The sequence below is a fragment of the Megalobrama amblycephala genome, linkage group LG7 (genome assembly GCF_018812025.1).
Source record: "Megalobrama amblycephala isolate DHTTF-2021 linkage group LG7, ASM1881202v1, whole genome shotgun sequence".
NCBI classification, from domain to species: domain Eukaryota; kingdom Metazoa; phylum Chordata; class Actinopteri; order Cypriniformes; family Xenocyprididae; genus Megalobrama; species Megalobrama amblycephala.
Window position 1 is genome coordinate 14,053,215 of NC_063050.1, and position 21,067 is coordinate 14,074,281.

General features: G+C 42.8%; 1 protein-coding gene across 3 annotated transcripts in view; it reads right to left on the minus strand.

The window, feature by feature from the left end:
- LOC125271747 (NACHT, LRR and PYD domains-containing protein 12-like) overlaps positions 1-21,067 on the minus strand; it is a 1,137,836-nt gene that overhangs the window by 265,192 nt on the left and 851,577 nt on the right. The window lies entirely within an intron of this gene.

The following is a 21,067-nucleotide window of genomic DNA, read 5'->3' on the forward strand; positions in this document are numbered from 1 at the left end:
GAAACATTATCAGTTTAGTTATTTTCCAACTTGTTTGCATAAGCTGTTAATGTTACAGCAGATGTTGGCAGTTCTGCAGACTTAATATGTTCATGATACAATCCATGAACTTATTAAACCAGGACTAATCTGAATTATTTCTTAGTATGGAGTTGTGACATTCAGTTTGGGCTTATTTCATTATGATTTACTCTTAGTTTGTATTTAGTTATTTTCTGTCGGTATCCTTTGTTCTAATCACTAGTTTGTTTCTATGGTAACTGATTATGTTGTACACCTGTTTCTAGTTTAGTGCTCATTATCCTGTGTATATATAGCTCTCCATTTGTTCAGTTCTTTGTCTTGTGTTGTTTATGCTGTCGTGTTTCTCCTGTGATCTTCATTGTTGTTATGGTGTATTATGAATAAATTGTTGGTTTTTGGCTATTTATAAACTTGTAAATTAACCAACCTGATCTCACGGCAATTCGTACGTATTTTATGAGGTGGCTAATTCGTACAAATTCATACGTTTTATTTTTTTTATTCAGCCCAAGCAAAATTTTATTTTAAAAAGTCAAAAGTCAAGAGCCCAACTAAAGCAAACTCTGATCTCCATGATGGTGGCTTAAAAAAATTATTTTCTCCTTTGGTGATTCTGCTTATTGACAGCAGGTGCTCATCATTAATGTTCAATAGTCACATGATTAATGAATTATCTTGATTGAATGGTCTGCTTTTGGTCTTGGAAGGTCTTGTCTCGATCACACCTCTTGTCTTGAATGGTCTTGGTTTTGGAGGTCTGATCTTCATCTCTGAAATGAACACAAAGTTGTGTAAATGTGTAATATAAACACATTACAGGTGTTCTTGGCTGCACAGATTGTGTTGATGCTGTGAACAAATACACAGGTTGTGTTAATTTTAAAACTACACATAATATGTGTTAGACAATTGAATTATTTCAACACAATTTTATGCAATATTGACACAAAATGTGTAAACTAGAGTGTCACACATAATACATTTACACATTTCTTTTTAGTGTGTGATTCTGCTTATCATAATGGTAAATCCAGGTGACTTGAACTAAATACTGAGGAGGACTTTTACTTTCTGAACCTGGATTTTACACCCCTGATATTTTATACTTTTTGGAGTAAAAAAGGTACAAAAATGTCCCTTTAAAGGTACTGCTCCAGCGACAAGCTGTTGTACCCCTAAAGGTACAATTTTAAACCCTTTTTTTTCTGTGTGTATAGGGAAATTAGTATAACAAGATAAAGACAGAGAGAAAAGGACATAACATGCTGGAAGATGACTTTGTCATCAAGGCCAATGACGTCATGGGCGACACGGGGTAAAACTGACTTTACTGACTTTTTTTGGGGTGAATTTACAAAAAATTCACCCAAAAAATAAATTCTTTCATCATTTACTCACCCTTATGTCATTTCAAACCCGTAAGACTGTTGTTCATCTTCAGAACACAAATTAAGATAATTTTATTATAATCTGAGAGCTCTCTGTCCCTCCATAGACAGCTATGTGACTCTTTGACTCTTCAAAGGTTAATTGTAACTTACGGATTGTAAAACTAATCCCTATGAATTCTGATGAACAGATTTAATTTAGGCTTTTATTCACATATAAACATAAAAATCACAAAACTATTTTGAACTTGTTGAAGCGTCAGGATAATATATACGTCACCGTATAACATTGAAATAAGGGTCCCATTTTCTTGTAATTGTCATTGAAACAATAGGTGCATTATTCACAGCCGAAACACTACAGGTGGATAGGGTAAAATTTTTAAGTTATAGATATCACCATAAAACTTTTCCAGTTTTTCACTTACATAGAGACAAACATTTTTTGTATTACAAGTTTTTTGAAATGTCATGTTTACATATGCAAATGAGGCATTATCTATTTAAATATGTGCTAATTTGCATAATCTAAACTTTTATATCGTAATTGAAATCCACAGACTCGAATAGACAAAGTGTAGTGAAATTAACAGTTGTGCTTTGTATTGTTGTGTATTTTCTTTGCACTGATCTGAAGGAATACAAGTTAAGGAAGCAAAATAACACAAAATCTCAATTGACCACTGCATAAAAAAACAACTGTGTTTTTGGTTGTACTTCAAGTTAAATAGTGCCATAAGCATTATGCAGGGATAAAATGTCTAGCCCTAACAAATCTGATGCAGTGCCACCAAAACAGGGACAACAGCGTTTGGATATGTCAGTGAAGTCTCTTTAGCATTATAAATAAGAAGAATTTCTTCCAGTTTGCATTTCTGATTCGCCTGATCATGGAAGCTATTTGCAGTCTCAAGTGGATTCACCAGTCCCCAAATTTAGAAGAATGTCTCATCTGTCAAGAAAGGAAAAGGGAAAGGTTAGTAAAGGCTGGAGAAAAGGGCTTTGAGACGTTAAAATGTGCTTCCCAAACAAGAGAGAAACTGTGTGATATAGACAGCAAGCCTGCAATCGATCGAATCAAGGAAATATATTTACATGATGTTAATCCGCTGTTGTGGCACAAGTCATGTTTCTCATTATTCACAAGCAAGACTCTCATTGAAAGATTACAAAGGAAAAAGCAGATTTCCAGACCACAAAGTGGTGAACCTAGTACATCAGCGACAATGCTGCGAAGCTCAACGACATCTGTCAAGTGGGATCTTTGCATCTTCTGCCAAGACACAAAAGTGAAAGATACACTGTCATCTGTGAGTACATTTAAGATGAGTGATCAGATCCTGGATTTGTCCAAGTATGACCAGGAGGCCCATGTGCGTCTAACTGGTATTAGTGACCTCATTGCAGCGGAAGGAAAATACCATGCAAACTGCTTAAAGAAGTTTATGCGAAATGCATCAAAGACCAAAGAAAGTTCAGCAAAAACTGATCTAGCTATGGAATGGCTTGTCAAGGAGATCAGACAATCTGCAAAGAAAGGACATGTCCTTCAACTTTCTGAAGTGTGGAACAGATACTGTGAATTAGCAGAAAAGGCCAATGTTGAAGTACCAGCTTCATTTAGAAGCAGGAGAGCTACATTTAAAGAAAAACTTCAGTTATATGCACAGGACTCATATGACTTCATAATTGTACCTAACCAATATGTGTTACTTGTTCCCAGAAAATGTGGACATGTGCCATTTTCAAATCTCATGTCAGAGGAAGAAGAGTCTTGTGCGATTCTTATATATCAGTCTCCTGATGAGGGATTCCTGGAAATGGTACATGTTGCATTGAAATTAAGAGCAGACATACTTGCACACCCAAAGTACACTGGATTTGTTGTCAATCAAGATGAAATGATAGCGTGTGTTCCTGAAAGCATTTTCATGTTCGTCCGTTTGATGTTTGGTGGCCACAACCTGTTGGAAGGAAGCCCAGATGATGAAGACATCACCTTGGACAGAGAGGAAGCTGATACTCAGACAAGAGTTCTAAGTGTGTCTTGTGTGTCTAAGTGTCCCAAGATCTTGTCTACAATGTAACCGGTGGAAAACACTGGACACCCAAGTATGTGGGACTAGCTTGTACCTTGCACCAAGCCACACGATCAAAGGAACTGGTGAAACTGTTTCACAATGCAGAGCACACTATCAGCTATCACAGTCTGTTGCAGGTTGATACTGCTATGGCAGAAAAAACCCTGCAAACCATGGATTCAGTGACAGGAGCAGTGACTCCACTTAACTTTGTACCTGGCAGATTCACACATTTTACATGTGATAACACTGACATAAATGATTCAACCCTTGATGGCAAGAACACCTTCCATGCTACACAGATGGCAACGTGGTCCGGAAGGTAACATGATGATGAAGGATTTGAGACTATCAAAAACGGAAAGCCTTCAGGTCCCTGAGGTGATGGAGATGCTTTTTCCAGCTGGAGTTATAGAAGGTAAAGCCTGTCTTAAATCAACAGAAAATACAAAGAAGGAGTGGTTCAAAAAATCAGATGAGAATGGATCAATTGCAAAAGCAACTGCCATAGACATGGCATTCTTTTTCAAGCGTCAGGATGAAGGAGACATGAAGCAAGGCTAGACAACCTTTAACCAAAATCACAGTGAAAGGTCACCTGAAATGACAAGCATTGGTTACATGCCCATTATCCAGGCACCTGCTCATGACCTAGATACACTGAATACTGTTGTGCTGAGATGTAAACATGTGGCCAGAAAACTAGGGCAGCATCACGTTGTTATCACAGTGGATGAAGCATTGTTCTGTAAATTGATGGAGTTGAAGTGGGCAAATGATGACTATCTGGATTGCCTTGTTGTCAGATTAGGTGGCCTGCACATTGCCCTAAAATTCATGGAAGTCATTGGCAAGCATGTCCAATCATCTGGATTGTTGGAAGCATGGGTTGAAGGCAACCTACTAGGCCCCAAAACTGCAGAGCAAGTTATGACAGGGAAGTCTTACAACAAAGGAATTAGAGCCCACAAAATCACTCTCCAGGCCATGTGGAGGATTCTGTTGCCTCAGCTGCTTAGCTTACTGGAAGACAGGAATCGTGACCTTAACGAACTACTGGATAAGACAAAGAACAGCCCTGTAGAAGATCTTGTGACATTGCTTGCTTCTGAAGACTTTCAAGCAGTCACAGAGGTCTACATTAAAGCCAACAACAACCCAAACTTCATGTTTAGGTGGGGCTACATGAAGATGGTTCACATTCTTCTATTTTTCATTCGCGCACAGAGGGACAGAATCTGGGACCTGCACCTTTGTGCATTCCAGCAAATGTTGCCCTATTTCATGCGGTATAACCACATCAAACTATGCTCGGTGGGGGACCATCTACCTGAACGAGATGCACCAACTTCCACAGCCTGTGAAGAAGGAGTTTGAGGCTGGAAACTTTGTAGTCAAGCGCTCTTTACATCGCTTCAACCAAGTGGATCCCGATCATAGTCAGGAGTGGCTAGGCTGTATTGGAAAAAAGGGAGGAGGAATTGTTGGTATCACAAAGACATCTTCAGCTCTTGGCAGATGGGCTCTGTCTTTCAACTTCCGATCCCATCTTGCCCATGACACAAAAGTTGCCTTTGGTCTAAATACAGATGATGACTACATCCACAATGAAACCACAAAAGGCAGAATGAAACAGGACTCAATAGATGAAGATGCTTTGCTTGCAGTATTGCAGAGATTTGGTCTCTTTTCGGCTAACCTGCCCCAGACACTGCAAAACATTGCAAACAAAGACTTTGCCACCCAGGATATTGAAGATGAGCTGTTGACAGCTACACAGAAAGGGCAAAGTCAACTGGATACATTTGTAGAGGAGAGGCTGTTGCCATCTGAGGGGAGAAGAGTCACTTTCAGGGACAAACTGAAAAAGAACAAGTATTTGACTTTTGCTTCCCTGTTTGAAGTTCAACAGTTAGACCCAATCACTGGGAAGGCAAAAACTGTCAAGGCAGACAGAAACATTCTACAGCGCCTCATTGCTGCATATGAGGCAGGACACCCAGTCAACCTCAAAAGTATTATGATGCATGAACTATTCGTTGTACCTCTGTCCTTGGCAGAAGTTAATGGGCAGCTTCGTTCAGGTTCAAAGGCGATACTTGCTAAGGTCTTGACCGCTGACATTCCATGTCCCAACCACCTTGGTGCCACAGACCTACAAGACGAATCAATGCTTATCGTTGATGGTCAAGCTTTGGTCATTGCTATTGGGAAGCCACAAGAAGCAAAGACTTTTGGAGACCTGGCAGACATCTTTGTGGAAACTGTTCTCCGAAGTGGAGCACAGTTCCAGTGAATTGATGTTCTGTTTGATCGCTACCACACACACTCAATCAAGAGTGGAACACGTAAAAGGCATGGAAGAGGCTTGGTGGCAATCAGAAGACCAGTTGAAGGCAGAGATTTACCTCTTCCCACAAAATGGGAGAACTTTATCGCTCACGAGGACAACAAGGCAGACCTTGCTCGCTTTCTATCACAACAGCTGATTGTGAGAGCACCAGACACCAAGATTATAGTTGCTGCAGGTGGCTTCAGCGATGAAGAGAGGGTTGAAGCATCTAATACAACCCTTAACACTGACAGTTTGGAAGCTAAACATGAAGAAGCATAATGCATCTCATATCAGATTAATTGCACATGACTATCTTTGCTTAATGTTATGAACAGCAGCTGACCACACCATTCAGAATGCAGAACAGTTTTTCTGCAAAATCTATGGTGTAAAGGATGCTGATAACATCAATGAAGTTCGAGCAAGCATGTTTGTCAAGGGCATGACAATAGAAAGACTGCCCCCAACGTGAGACGCTCTCTACTTCCACATTCAGCGCTCTCACTTCCAGGCTTTGGTCTGGCGGCAGGCCCACTTGCAGCAGCCAGTTCTGCCACCCCCTGAAACCATGGGATGGAAGACAGAGGGGAATTCCCTTATTCCTCAACTCATGTCACTACCCACAGTTCCAGATGCCTGTGAGGAGTTAATCACCTGTGCCTGCACCACTGGGTGCAAGACAGCCCGATGCGGCTGCAAGCCTAATCCATGCACTGCATCTTGCAAATGCAGAAAGTCCAATGATACTTGTATGAACAAATAACTTTTGGAATATTTGTGATCACAGTAGTTGCTTGATTTTGTTGAAATTTCAGAGTTACAGCAGCTATTTAAACATTAAAAACTGTCCCTTTCATGTTAATGTTGTTTTTTCATTGTTTACATGTTTAAATATTCTGAGAATGCACAGTTTAGAGGGATGTGCAACGATTAATCACGATTAATCGTTTGCAAAATAAAAGTCTGTGTTTACGTAATATATGTGTGTGTTCTGTGTATAATAATTATGTATAAATTCTTGTGCTCCCTGTCCCCTCCCGAGCTCTCGACTCTATCATTGCATAAACAAAGTTCACACAGCTAATATAACCCTCAAAATGGATCTTTACAAAGTGTTCATCATGCAGCATGTCTAATCACGTAAGTATAGTATTTATTTGGATGTTTACATTTGATTCTGAATGAGTTTGAGGCTGTGCTCCGTGGCTAACGGCTAATGCTACACTGTTGGAGAGATTTATAAAGAATGAAGTTGTATTTATGAATTATACAGACTGCAAGTGTTTAATAATGAAAATAACGACATGGCTTTGATCTCTGTGAATACAGTAAGAAATGGTGGTAACTTTAACCACATTTAACAGTACATTAGCAACATGCTAACAAAACATTTAGAAAGACAATTTACAAATATCACTAAAAATATCATGTTATCATGGATCATGTCAGTTATTATTGCTCCATCTGCCATTTTTCGCTATTGTTCTTGCTTCTGATGATTCAGCTGTGCACAGATCCAGACGTTAATGCTGCCTTCCCTTGTGTAATGCCTTTCATAATGTTGGGAACATGGGCTGGCATATGCAAATTTTGGGGGCGTACACCCCGACTGTTACGTAACAGTCGGTGTTATGTGGAGATTCGCCTGTTCTTCGGAGGTCTTTTAAACAAATGAGATTTATATAAGAAGGAGGAAACAATGGAGTTTGAGACTCACTGTATGTAATTTCCATGTACTGAACTCTTGTTATTTAACTATGCCGAGGTAAATTAAATTTTCAATTCGATGGCACCTTTAACATTTTTCTTACTATAAAACATTTTATATGAATTCAAGACAACAATATTAAGAGAAACATAGACAGAAAACATACTTGAGATAATAAATAGGAAAATTTAATCAAAACTCAATCCGTGGCCTTTTGGCATTGACCTGCCAGTCAAACCAGATAATTTTAGCCACAGATCTTGGCTAACAAACACTCAAAACGAATACATCATGTTCCAGAGCCTTTCAATGAGATTAAACTTCATTTTTAACACAAAAATAGGTAGTTTCTTGTCATTTAATAACTCATTTTAAACTTTTTAGTGAGCTTAAGCAGAACTCACCTTTCCCCAGCCGCGAATCAGTGGTTCAGAGCGAGTATCAAACTGCCAGTCACACCCCCCAGTGGTGAACCATAGAGCTTTTTCACAAGAATCGGAAATCACGTGACGCGGGGTAAAGTTATTTCTGCTATGCGTCTACGGCTATTAGATTGAGATGCTCTTTTCTCAAATATCGCTTCTTACCTTTTCTGTTTTGTCTGTTTTCCAAGTTGCTTTTGTATAATCTACAAAGAAATTATTTTCTACTTGTTTGTAGTTATACGGCCACAGAGCGTTGCTCGAATACCAGCAGGTGGATTTATATCACCAGCTGTCATACAGTAAAGGCTATGCAGCTACTCATTTAGCAATTTCCCCGATCGTATTACGCACGACGAACATTATTTATATAATTTATTAATTAAACTCCCAATATATACTTAAATGGGGGATATAAAGTCGTGAGATACATAATATTGTTGTGAGTTTAATACATTTTAAAGAATATATAGCATGTTAATCTGATATGGCATCACATCCCATATTCAAGCATATTATAATTAATCCTGATCGATTAAAATGATTAAACTAAGACATAATTTCCAACACCACACTGTACACAACTATCAGTCTTTGCATTTATGTTGCAACAGCACAATAATACTGCTCATAATACACACTTTATGATGATGAAGACAGGAAAATGAGTGAGAGATGACTGAAGTGTTTATATCCATAAATATCAGGGTGCAAGCGGTCCTGTTTCATGAATCAGAGGATCAGGCTTGTGTGATAAGGGAGCTGCCAGCTGATCATTTCCCCAGCACGTCGCTAAAAACACTCTATACATCCCAATGTGCATACTATCCACACTAAATAGTACTGAATATTACACATAGACTACTATTTAGGATGGATAGTACACTGTATAAAAAATCCCAGTAAAATTTACGGTAAAAAAACGGCAGCTGTGGTTGCCAGAACTTTACCGTAAAAAATACAGTAGCAACGTAAAAAAAATCTGTTAAATTTATGGTAAAATAACGTATTTCATTAACTGATATAATGTTAATTTACCAACCTAATGAAGTACTAATATCTGTTTTATACCTTTATAATTCACTGACAGTCACCAAACACAGTGGTGATAAGAGTCACATGATGAATCAAAGTTCATCACAAGCAGCTTTTCCACAAGCTGAAGAGGACAATTGTCACAGACACGTCAGGCTCCACCTCCCTGCAATACCCACGCACTCAATCACCGGAGTTCTAATCACCGCCACCTGCACGTCATCATCCCCACAATCACTAGCACTATATAGCCCACACTCACACACACAGTAGTTGTCCGGTCTTGTTTGATATACAGACTCATGTATACTTACCTCAAGGACTCCAACCTGCTACTTACCTGCTACCAGCGATCCCAGTCTCTCCAGCGTCTCCAGTCTTCCTCCTGTGTTCCTCCCTCTGTGTGTGTGAGTGTTCCTCGTCTGCCATTCTCCATCTCATCAATCTCGACTTCCATCTACAAGCAACAAAGGACAGTATCAATTCCCAATTTTCACGTTGAACTCTCTATCCACCATTTACTCACCTGCTTATTGCTGAATTTCAATAAACAACCTTACTTGCTTTTACTTCTGCCTCCGTGCTGTCTGTACCGTAACAACAATACTAATATACAGAAGGTGCACACAGTGTCATTCACACACACACTAAACACCATCATTGTAACATGCATGAAATTGTAAAAATGCAATAAACATTAATTTAACAACATTAGATGCCCCCCAGTGGTGAACTACTGAAATTGCAAAACACTTATGACGTAACAAAGCCTTGTTTACTGAAAGCACATGACTTTGGTATTTGATACATGCTCTGAACCACTGATTCGAAACAAAAGATTTGTAAAGCTTCAAAGTGTTTTAAAATCACCTATCACTATATTGTTGAATAAAGTCATTATTTTGTTTTTTGCTGCACAAAAAGTATTCTCGTCGCTTCATAACATTAAGATTGAACCACTGTAGTCACATGAACTGTTTTAAATAATTAAATAATAATAATAAATAATTTAGTTGCTTTCTGCGCATTGAAAGTGTTAATTATCTTGTTGTCAATGCAGGCCTCACTGAGCCAATGGATTTTATAAAAAATATCTTAAATTGTTTTTCAAAGATGAACGAAGATCTTACGGGTGTGGAATGACATGTGGGTGAATAATTAATGACAGAATTTTCATTTTTGGGTGAACTAACCCTTTAATATATTCTTTTACATGTTTTTGATGGCCATATGTCAAATATTGCAATACATAAATGTATATGGTGTAATGGATCACAATTTATCCATAATTTGTACGGACCAGACCCCACGGTTCAGCACACGTGATTCACAGATTAATTGCAAAGTTTAACCATCATAGAGTGAACGTTTATCATTTGCATGTGTTTATAAGTCTGGCAAATGTACACATTCAAGTGATTTTAAACCATTCTAGCTCAAGGAGACACGAAAGACTCAATTCAGTCTGTTTGCACAGCCGCACACATACAGAGAGCCGCAAATACCAGAATGATTCCTCTTTCACGTCTCCTGAAAATGATATCGTTTTGAGGATGTTCTGGTGATTCTCATCACAGCAGAGAAAGGGACAACAAAAACACTATTTATTCATTTTATTAATCTGCCATATGATGATATCGTGTCCTCATGGTTCAGAGCCTGATTACTGAGAGATGCTGGAGTATCAGGGGTTTGAATGATGCTGTAAATCAGGGGTGATTGATCATGTTTATCTTTCTCTCTCAGGCACTTACTCCAACCTCTACAACCGGCCCAAACTCATCCAGGACCCTCCAAAGGTAAAGAAACCTTTCTCACATGTCTCATTCGGCCAAGGATATTTCATAAACTGCTATTTCATTACACAGATAAAGAAGCCAAGGGTGAAATGCATTGGAAGTTCAATCCACATCCATTTTGCATGTGAAGCAAATTTAAGATAGCAACATTGTGTCGGCCCAGATCCGGCCCACATTTGGCACATGCGGTATGATGATCTGGCCCACATGCTGCAATGAATTACAGTCCTTGTGTGGGCCATTTCTGTTTGCCAGATCTGGGCCACAGCAATGCCACATGTCAGCCAAGAGCAAAGAAATAAACCTAAACTGGACCTTATCTGAGCCACAAAATCTGTGTATATTAAGTATAGAGTCATCTCAGCCTTAATAAGCCTGTTAACAAGCAGAATCACTGAAAGAAAGAAGAGAACAGAAAAAGAGACGAGCAGAAACACAAGAACTAACTGACTTCAGCCACAGCCTTAGATGAAACCAACTGAAGATGAAAGACACTAAATCTCTCAAGATCTCAACAGAGGATGATTAAACAACTCCACAAACAGCATTAACAGATTCACGTATTACTAACCAGACTGACTTTATGTTAGACATCAACAAAAGTTGTTATTGAGAATCATCCGAGGTTTAACTGTTTCATTTGAAGTCACCATAATGGTGAATAGTTGTTCCATTAGTTGTGCTCTTAACTCTTATTATACTTTTGTTTTTTCTGATTGCTGTGACAGTGTGTTTGTTGTTACAGTAGCAAAGGAAGGTAAAGCAAAATGTCATCAGGTGATGATGGAAGTCTATTGATTGTTTTGTAGTCATCATGAAATGGCCTAATGTCTTTTGAATCTAACAATTGTGTTGACATTAATACATTTACATTATAACCCTGTGTTAGTGCAGAATGAATTATTGCACCAATCAGATGATTTTAACAGACATGAGCACTAAAAACTAGTCTATGATGAAACAGACACAGACATCAAGAATCAGCATATGAATCTCAACTATGGTGACAATCAAATGTGCCATGCTGCAATGCATGCTGGGTGTTTTGTAGTATGCTGGTACCCAGCATGCATCCCACTTTTAATTGCCACCACTGTTGAGATTCATATGCTGATTCTTGTCTGTGTGTGTCATCATGTACAACTTTTAGTGCTCATGTCTGTTAAAATCTTCTGATTGCTGCAGGAACTCATGCTGAAGTAACACAGATTTTAGATTGAAATGACATGACTGCAAAACAATCAACAGATAGCCATAATCACCTGATGTCATTTTGTTTTCTTTGCTACTGCAAATGTGTTTAACAAACACACTGTCACAGCAGACAGAAAAGACAAATGAGTAATAAGAGTTAAGAGCCCAACTAATGGAAACACTGTTCACCATTATGGTGACTTCAAATGAAAGAGTAGCCTGACTTCGTCATACTCATATTCTAGGCAGAATGTGAGTCTGATACTGCTCCATTGCACTTGAATTATGGGGCGTGTCTTAACCGAACCAGTAAAAAAAACAAACTCTGCACTCAATTGGATAGACCTACAACCAATCAGAGCAACGCAGTAAGTGACGTATGTTGAACTTGTACTTAAACTTTTGCCGAATCCCGTTGGAAGGACGCCAAACACATCTTTCCCATCGACAAATGCCTTGATTGCGGTTCTTTGTGCGTCTTTTAAAATTAATGCGCTGTCGAGTTCTATTATTACAGACGTGATAGCGGAATCTAAACATCTTACTTCTCCAGCTGCAGTCATCGTTGGTGAAAACCAATTCAACCCAAGCGCTCTTTGATGACGTGGGTGGTTACGTAACCGCAGATAGCCTGTCCATCATCGATTAAAGCCCGCCCTGGCAATTTGATTGGCTCGGCCTTCTGGGAGCCGAGCATAATTACTCCACAATGGATCGAGTCCAGACCGAACTTCCCGTCCAAAAAATGTTGTGGGCGGGGTTCGGGCTGGCACCCAGGCTAATGAAAGAGTTAAACCTCTGTTAATTCTCAATAACAACTTTTGTAGATGTCTAACATAATGTCAATCCAGTTAGTAATAAGTGAAGCTGGTAATGCTGTTTGTGGAGTTGTTTAATCCTCCTCTATTGAGATCTTGAGAGATTTAATGTCTTTCATCTTCAGTTGATTTCATCTAAGGCTGTGGCTGAACTCAGCTGTAGTTCTTGTGTTTCTGCTTGTCTCTTTTTCTGTTCTCTTCTTTAAAAATATGCACTGCTTACGCTCTGCTGCCACTTGCGGTGTGAACCCGGCCTTACGCACCATTTTAAAAAAATATAGCAATACCAAAATACACACAATGTACAATAGCTTGAATACAGCGTGCGTCTCCCTCAGACTGTAAACGAAGCTGGGGCGCACCAGATAAGGCCGGGTTCACACCGCAAGCGTCAGCGGCGCATGAGCGGCACGTTAGCAACACGTGAGCGTGAACTGCAGCTGCAGAGATGCGCTAGTATTCGCAATGGAAGCGTTTGTACAGCGTCACAGCAGCGGCACCAAGATGCATATAAAGTGAGCTTTTTTTTTTTTTTACAAAGATAGCTATAAATTTGTTTTTATAGTTGGTCATTTATAAACTTGAGAGTCTTGAAAGTTTGTTAACATGGAAGGTGTACAACACTCGCATATAAACGTTAAACAAAAATAAGTAAATAAAAGCCTTGTGTTATCCATTGCTGCAGACAAATGAGGTAAGTTAAGCTTTGTATTTGACATCATCTGCCGCGTGAACATATTTACAAGACAGCAAACTCGGGTTTGATTTGAGTATGCAAGAGCCCATATTGCTGTCTGTAATAACTAAATTAATGTCCTATTTTCTTTCTATTCTGTGAATCTCAACAATGGTGAGAATAATAAAGCATGTTGCAGTGCATTCTGGGAGCCACCAATCAAAATTCATCCATGGCTCCCATCATGCATTGCTGCATGAATAAATTATGAGCTGAATTGTCTTAGTAATTTCTTTTATTCTCATATTTTATTTTGTTCTGTTTATTCAACTTTTTAGTAGCTTGTTTTTTAATGTTCAGAGTTGATCTGTTTATCAGAATATGTTGCTTGTCACCGTTGTTGAGATTCACAGGCTGATTCTTGATGTCTGTGTGTGTCTTCTTTTTTTTTTTTTTTTTAAATCAGAACAACTTTTGAGAAATCCTTCAGATTATATTGATAAAGCTGATCTTCTGCTGTAGAATCACAGTTCTGCTGTAATCAATAATGTAAATCTAACTCAGAGATTGGGCTCTAGATGAGTTCAGTGATTCAGGTCAAATAATGATTATGTGAAAACATAACCAACACCAACTGATTATCTTTTCCATTTGTTTGTCTAGATGTTATAACTCAGTTAAAAAAGCCCAAACAAAATTTTAAAAGTCAAGGGTCAAGAGCTCCACTAAAGCAAACGCCGATCTCCATGATGGTGGCTTAAAAATTGTGATTTTCTCCTTTGGTGATTCTGCTTGTTATCATCAGGTATCTTCAATAATGGTCAATCATCACTGTTAATCACTTAATTAACTCATTAACTTTAACACCGCTTCAGTGTTCATTTAACACTCTTATTTTAACACTTTAACACTCTTGAGTATGGTCTCACATATACTCCCAGGAGAGTTAATTTAACACTGCAGTTTTTGCTGTGCAGGTACAAGGTTTTGAGAGTGAAGGTCTTGAGTAAACTCTTCTCACTGGAGACATACTGTAGGTTTGCTTTTCTCACAGTTAATCGTCCTGACAAATAATGTTTAAAAGCCCGGGACTTACACCCAGCACAACTCAAAACAAACAAATACCCCACTGTATACTATATATACAAATATATATATATATATATATATATATTCCGATCAGGCATATAATATTGAGTTGGTCAACATTTTGCTGCCAAAACAACCCTGACCCGTCAAGGCATGGACTCCTCTAGACCTCTGAAGGTGTGCTGTGGTATCTGACACAAAGATGTTAGCAGCAGATCCTTTAAATCCTGTAAGTTGCGAGGTGGAGCCTCCATGGATCAGACTTGTTTGTTCAGCACAACCCACAGATTTTTTTGCTTTGTGGCAGGAGCATTATCCTGCTGAAAGAGGCCACAGCCACCGGTGAATGCCGGTGGCCATGAAAGGGTGTACATGGTCCTCAACAATGCTTAGGTAGGTGGTACGTGTCAAAGTAACATCCACATGGATGGCAGGACCCAAGGTTTCCCAGCAGAACATTACCCAAAACATCACACTTCCTCCACCAGCTTGCCTTCTTCCCATAGTGCATCCTGGTGCCATGTGTTCCCCAGGTAAGCGATGCACACGCCCCCGGCAATCCACGTGATTTAAATGAAAACTTGATTCATCAGACCAGACCACCTTCTTCCATTGCTCCGAGGTCCAGTTCTGATGCTCACTGTTGGCTCTTTCGGCAGTGGACAGGGGTCAGCATGGGCACCCTGACTGGTCTGCAGCTATGCAGCTCCATACGCAACAAACTGTGATGCACTGTGTATTCTGACACCTTTCTATCAGAACCAGCATTAACTTCTTGAGCAATTTGAGCTACAGTAGCTCATCTGTTGGATCGAACCACACAGACCAGCCTTCGCTCCCCACGTGCATCAATGAGCCTTGGCCGCCCATGACCCTGTCGCCGGTTCACCACTGTTCCTTCCTTGGAGCACTTTTGATAGATACTGACCACTGCAGACCCCTGCTGACAAACTTAAACACACTCTGAAAAGAGGACACACTGGATCATGTTAGATAGCCTGACATGAATAAAATGGTTGGTCTAAGCTAGTGTGTAGTTTTACTACAAATAGCCAATTAACTATATCCACAGTACATATCTTCAGTGAAAATATATGGAAAAGATGAGTATCCATTTGATATGGTCTGCCCTGTGAGTGCATTAATAAAGATTAATGCCTTGTGCATTAATAAAGAAAAAGACGGGTGAAAAAGCACATCAGCTGAAATTGTCTGCTTGTATGACATTTAAATGAATGTCATAAAATGGCACTGTTTTTTTTTTTTTAGTTATTAAAATATTATTCAGGCTGAGGTATCACTGAACTGTAAAATTGTTCTATATAACTGCAATACGATAATGCTGAAAATAAACATCATTGCTGAGATACACAGCAAAATATTCAGATAAGCAGATCTGGCTTGATGGCTTGTGTTGATAAATGGCATGCAATTAATTTTAAAACGTATTTGTTACAGTACAGACGGCACGGAGGCAGAAGTAAAAGCAAGTAAGGTTGTTTTATTGATAACAGCAATGAGCAGGTGAGTAAATGGTAGATAGAGAGTTCGATGTGATGATAGGGAAATGATACTGTCCTTTGTTGCTTGTAGATGGAGTTCGTGGTAGATGATATTGAAGACGGCAGACGGGGAACACTCACACACACGGAGAGAGGCACACAGGAGGAAGACTGGAGACACTGGAGAAACTGGAAACGGTGATAGCAGGTAAGTAGCAGGTTGGAGTCCTTGAGGTAAGTATATATGAGTCTGTATAACGTACGAGACCGGACAAAGACTGTGTGTGTGAGTGTGGCAGATATAGTGCTGGTGATTACGGGGATAATGACGTGCAGGTGGCGGTGATTAGAACTCCGGTGATTGAGTGCGCGGGTATTGCAGGGAGGTGGAGCCTGACGTGTCTGTGACAGTACCCCCCCCCTCCCACGGCCTGCTCCTGAGGGCCGAGGACCCCGACGTCGTGGTGGCTGACCTCGAGGGCGTGGGGCAGGTCTGTCCGGGTGGCTGGTGTGGAAGGCTTGTAGCAGGTTGGGATCAAGGATGTCGTTCCGCGGGACCCACGACCGCTCCTCTGGCCCGTAGCCCTCCCAGTCTACGAGGTATTCCAGGAGACCATCACGGCGCCGGGAGTCCAGAATTTCACGAACCTCGTATGCAGCTCCATCCTCCAGAAGAAGTGGAAGGGGGGGCTCGGCGGTTGCCACGTCAGGCTCTGTGGAAGAAGAGAGAGAAGGGTGGTGAGGTTTCAACAAAGACACATGGAAAGTGGGATGAATCTTGTATTGTGGAGGGAGCTGAAGACGATACGTAACGGGGTTGATCCGCTGAATGATGGTGAACGGGCCAGTGAAGCGGGGATTCAGCTTCCTGCATGGCAGACGCAGTCTGATGTCCCTGGTCGACAGCCAGACCTTCTGCCCTGGCTGGTAGTTGGGAGTGTTGGAGCGACGAAGGTCAGCTGTCATCCTGCGTCTGCGCAGGGCCCTCTGCAGCTGATGGTGGGCTAAGTCCCACACCCTCTCGCTCTCCCGGAACCAGTAGTCGACAGCAGGAACGTTGGAGGGTTCCCCGTCCCAGGGGAACAGTGGGGGTTGGTAACCGAGTACGCATTGAAAAGGTGTTAATCCGGTGGAAGGTTGACGGAGGGAGTTCTGGGCGTACTCAGCCCAACCCAGGTACTGGTTCCAGGAGTCCTGGTGGCCGTGGCAGAAGGTACGCAGGAAGCGGCCGATCTCTTGGATCTTCCGTTCCGTCTGCCCGTTCGTCTGAGGGTGGTATCCGGAAGACAGACTTACGGTCACACCCAGGAGGGATAAGAAGGCCTTCCAGACCCGGGAGATGAACTGGGGCCCCCTGTCAGATACAATGTCCTTGGGGATTCCATAGTAACGGAAGATGTGGTTGAACATTAGTTCTGCAGTGGTAAGAGCGGTAGGTAGACCTTGGAGAGGAATCAGTCGACAGGCCTTGGAGAATCGATCCACTACCACAAGGATGCAGGTGTGACCGTCAGAAGGTGGGAGATCCGTTATGAAGTCCACTCCCAGGTGTGACCATGGTCGCTCAGGAACGGGCAGAGGATTGAGCTTGCCGGCCGGCAGATGATAAGGGCTCTTAGAGATGGCGCACTCCCTGCAGCCCTGCACGTACCTTCTGACATCCCTGGCCAAGTTGGGCCACCAGAAGCGCGCTTTCAGCAGCGAGAGGGTCTCATTGACCCCCGGGTGACCAGTACCAAGTGATGAGTGAGCTGCGTGGATGAGTTGAGTGCGTCGTGCTCTGGTGATGTACTGAAGACCCTGCGGGCAACCCGGCGGAGTGTGGGTGGAGGCATTGGAGGAGGGCAGAGTTTCTTCAGACCATTGGATGGGATTCACGAAGATGGATTCTGGAAGGACGGTCCCTGGAGTTTCAATTTTCTCATCGGGAGCATGGAGACGGGATAAGGCGTCAGCCTTGAGATTCTTGGATCCAGGACGATAGGAGATAGTGAAGTCAAATCTTGAAAAGACCATAGCCCAGCGAGCTTGACGAGGGTTTAATCTTTTTGCCGCTTTGAGATACTCCAAGTTTTTATGGTCGGTCAGCACTTGAAAGGGGTGTTTGGCTCCCTCCAGCCAATGCCTCCAACACGAGCTTGACGGCCAGGAGCTCACGGTCACCGATGTCATAGTTGACCTCCACCGGGTTGAGCTTGCGGGAGAAGAAGGCACATGGATGGAGTCTACTTGGTTGCCCCTGCTGCTGTGAGAGAACCGCTCCCACTCCTGTGGTGGATGCGTCCACCTCCACGACGAAAGGCAGGTTAGGGTCAGGGTGGATGAGGAGGGGAGAGGTGGTGAAGGCGTTCTTGAGGGCTTCAAAGGCTCTTGTGGCATCTTCGGACCAGGACAGAGACTTGGGCTGATGGCGAAGGAGGTTGGTTAGTGGATAGATGATGGAACTGTAGCCTTTGATGAAATGACAGTAGAAATTGGCGAAGCCTAGGAAGCGTTGGAGTTCTTTTATGGTTGTAGGAGTGGGCCAGGACCGGATGGCATCCACCTTCCCCTCGTCCATCCGGATGCCACTGTGATCAATGAAGTATCCCAAGAAGTGGACGGATGACTGGTGGAAGGAGCATTTTTCCGCCTTGAGAAACAGTTGGAATTGCCGTAAGCGCTTGAGGACCTCCGCAACGTGGTGGCGATGTTCGGCCATGCTTCGGGAGTAGATGAGGATGTCGTCGATATACACCATCACGAACTTATGGAGAAACTCCCGGAGCACCTCATGAATGAAATCCTGGAATACGGAGGGGGCGTTGACTAGTCCATAGAGCATGACCAAATATTCGTAATGGCCGGTGGGCGTGACAAAGGCGATCTTCCACTCGTCCCCCTCGCGTATCCGGATGAGGTTGTACGCGCTGCGGAGGTCCAGCTTGGTGAATACAGTGGCACCACGGAGATGTTCCAGGGCCGCTGGGACAAGGGGAAGTGGGTAACGGAATTTGATGGTGATCTTGTTGAGTGACCGGTAATCAATACAGGGCCGCAAGCCTCCGTCCTTTTTGGCCAAGAAGAAGAAGCTGGAAGCAGCAGGGGAAGTAGACGGACGGATGTATCCTTGCTTGAGGGCCTCTTCAATATAGTCCTCCATGGCCTTCTCCTCCGGCACAGAAAGGGGGTAGATCCTTCCCCGTGGCACTGGCTCACCCGGTAACAGATCGATGGCACAGTCCCATGGCCGGTGTAGAGGTAATTTGGAGGCTCGATGCGGGCAGAAGACGTCGCTGAAGGGGGCGTAACAGGATGGAATGTCGATAGATCGTTTCTCGATGGGACTCTCGATGGAGGTAGCGCAGACAGGGATTTCTTTGGGACGTGGAGATGGAGGAACAGGAAACCCGGAGAAGCAGCTTGAGAAACAGTGTTCGCCCCACTTCAGGATCTCGCCCGTGCGCCAGGAGATGGTTGGGCTGTGTTGTTCGAGCCACGGGCGCCCTAGAACCACGTCAGCGGTGGATTCCTCCAGAACCAGCAGGTGGATGTCCTCGACATCGAGAATTCCTACACGGAGCTGTAGCGGTCTGGCACAACGGCTGATCTTCTTGCGGCCTAGGGGCTTTCCGGTGATGGAGTGGGCTTGATAGATACTAGGCTAAGGCGAGGTTTTGAGCTTGAGTTGACGACAGAAGGCCCCGGAGATGAAGTTCCCGGCTGACCCTGAATCGAGGAGCGCGACAACTGGAACAGACACATTTGCAGCAGTAAGGTTTACAACAGTGGTGAGTGGTTTCATCTTGAGTAAGGAGGGAAGGATGGCACTCACCAGAGGTCTTGGAGGGCGAGTTGGGCATGCAGAAAGCACATGCCCAGGAGAAGCACAGTAGAGGCACAAATTCAGGGTCAGCCTTCATTGTCGTTCAGTAGAGGAGAGACGAGAATTCTCAATTTGCATGGGTTCGCTGGCTGGTTCTGGGGAGCTGACAGGTTCGGACCGACGGAGGAGATGGTGAGGGAGTGGCTGGCCCTGGTGCTCTTCGAGACACGACTGCATACGAGTGCCTACACGGATGGCGAGTTGAATGAAGCGTTCGAGGCCGATGTTGTCCTCGTATGCAGCGAGATGCAATCGCAACTTCGGTTCCAACCCCTGGCGGAAAGAAGTGATGAGGGCTTGTTCATTCCATCCGCTGCTGGAAGCCAGAATACGGAACTGCAATGCATAATCACTCACAGAGTTAGATCCTTGTCTCAAATTATAGAGTTTCTCACCGACTGATGAATCCGAGAGGGGCTTTCCAAAGACTTTGCGGAAATGAGAGACGAAGGCAGGATAGGATTTCACCACGGAGCCTTTCTGAATTCAGAGTGCGTCTGCCCAACGGAGAGCTTTTCCTTGTAGCTGTGAGATTATGAAGGCGATCTTAGCGGTGTCAGTGGGGTAAAGTTGCGATTGCATCTCCAGGACCAGCTCACATTGCAGGAGGAATCCTCTGCAATCCTCCGCCGATCCTGAGTAGGGCGCCGGCCTGGCCATGGGACTGGCGTGCATGGTTGGAGTGTGAAGCGAAGAAGTGAACGAGGAAGCGGCGACAGGTGCTGGTGACGGTGACGGTGGTTGTGGTGGAGTGAGTGCTCGGCGCAGCGCGCTCACGAGCTCCTGGAAAGGGTCTGGTTGGCTCATGCTGATATCCTGTCGTTCTTTTGCTGGTCCGGTCTTCTGTTACAGTACAGATGGCACGGAGGCAGAAGTAAAAGCAAGTAAGGTTGTTTTATTGATAACAGCAATGAGCAGGTGAGTAAATGGTAGATAGAGAGTTTGATGTGATGATAGGGAAATGATACTGTCCTTTGTTGCTTGTAGATGGAGTTCGTGGTAGATGATATTGAAGACGGCAGACGGGGAACACTCACACACACGGAGAGAGGCACACAGGAGGAAGACTGGAGACACTGGAGAAACTGGAAACGCTGATAGTAGGTAAGTAGCGGGTTGGAGTCCTTGAGG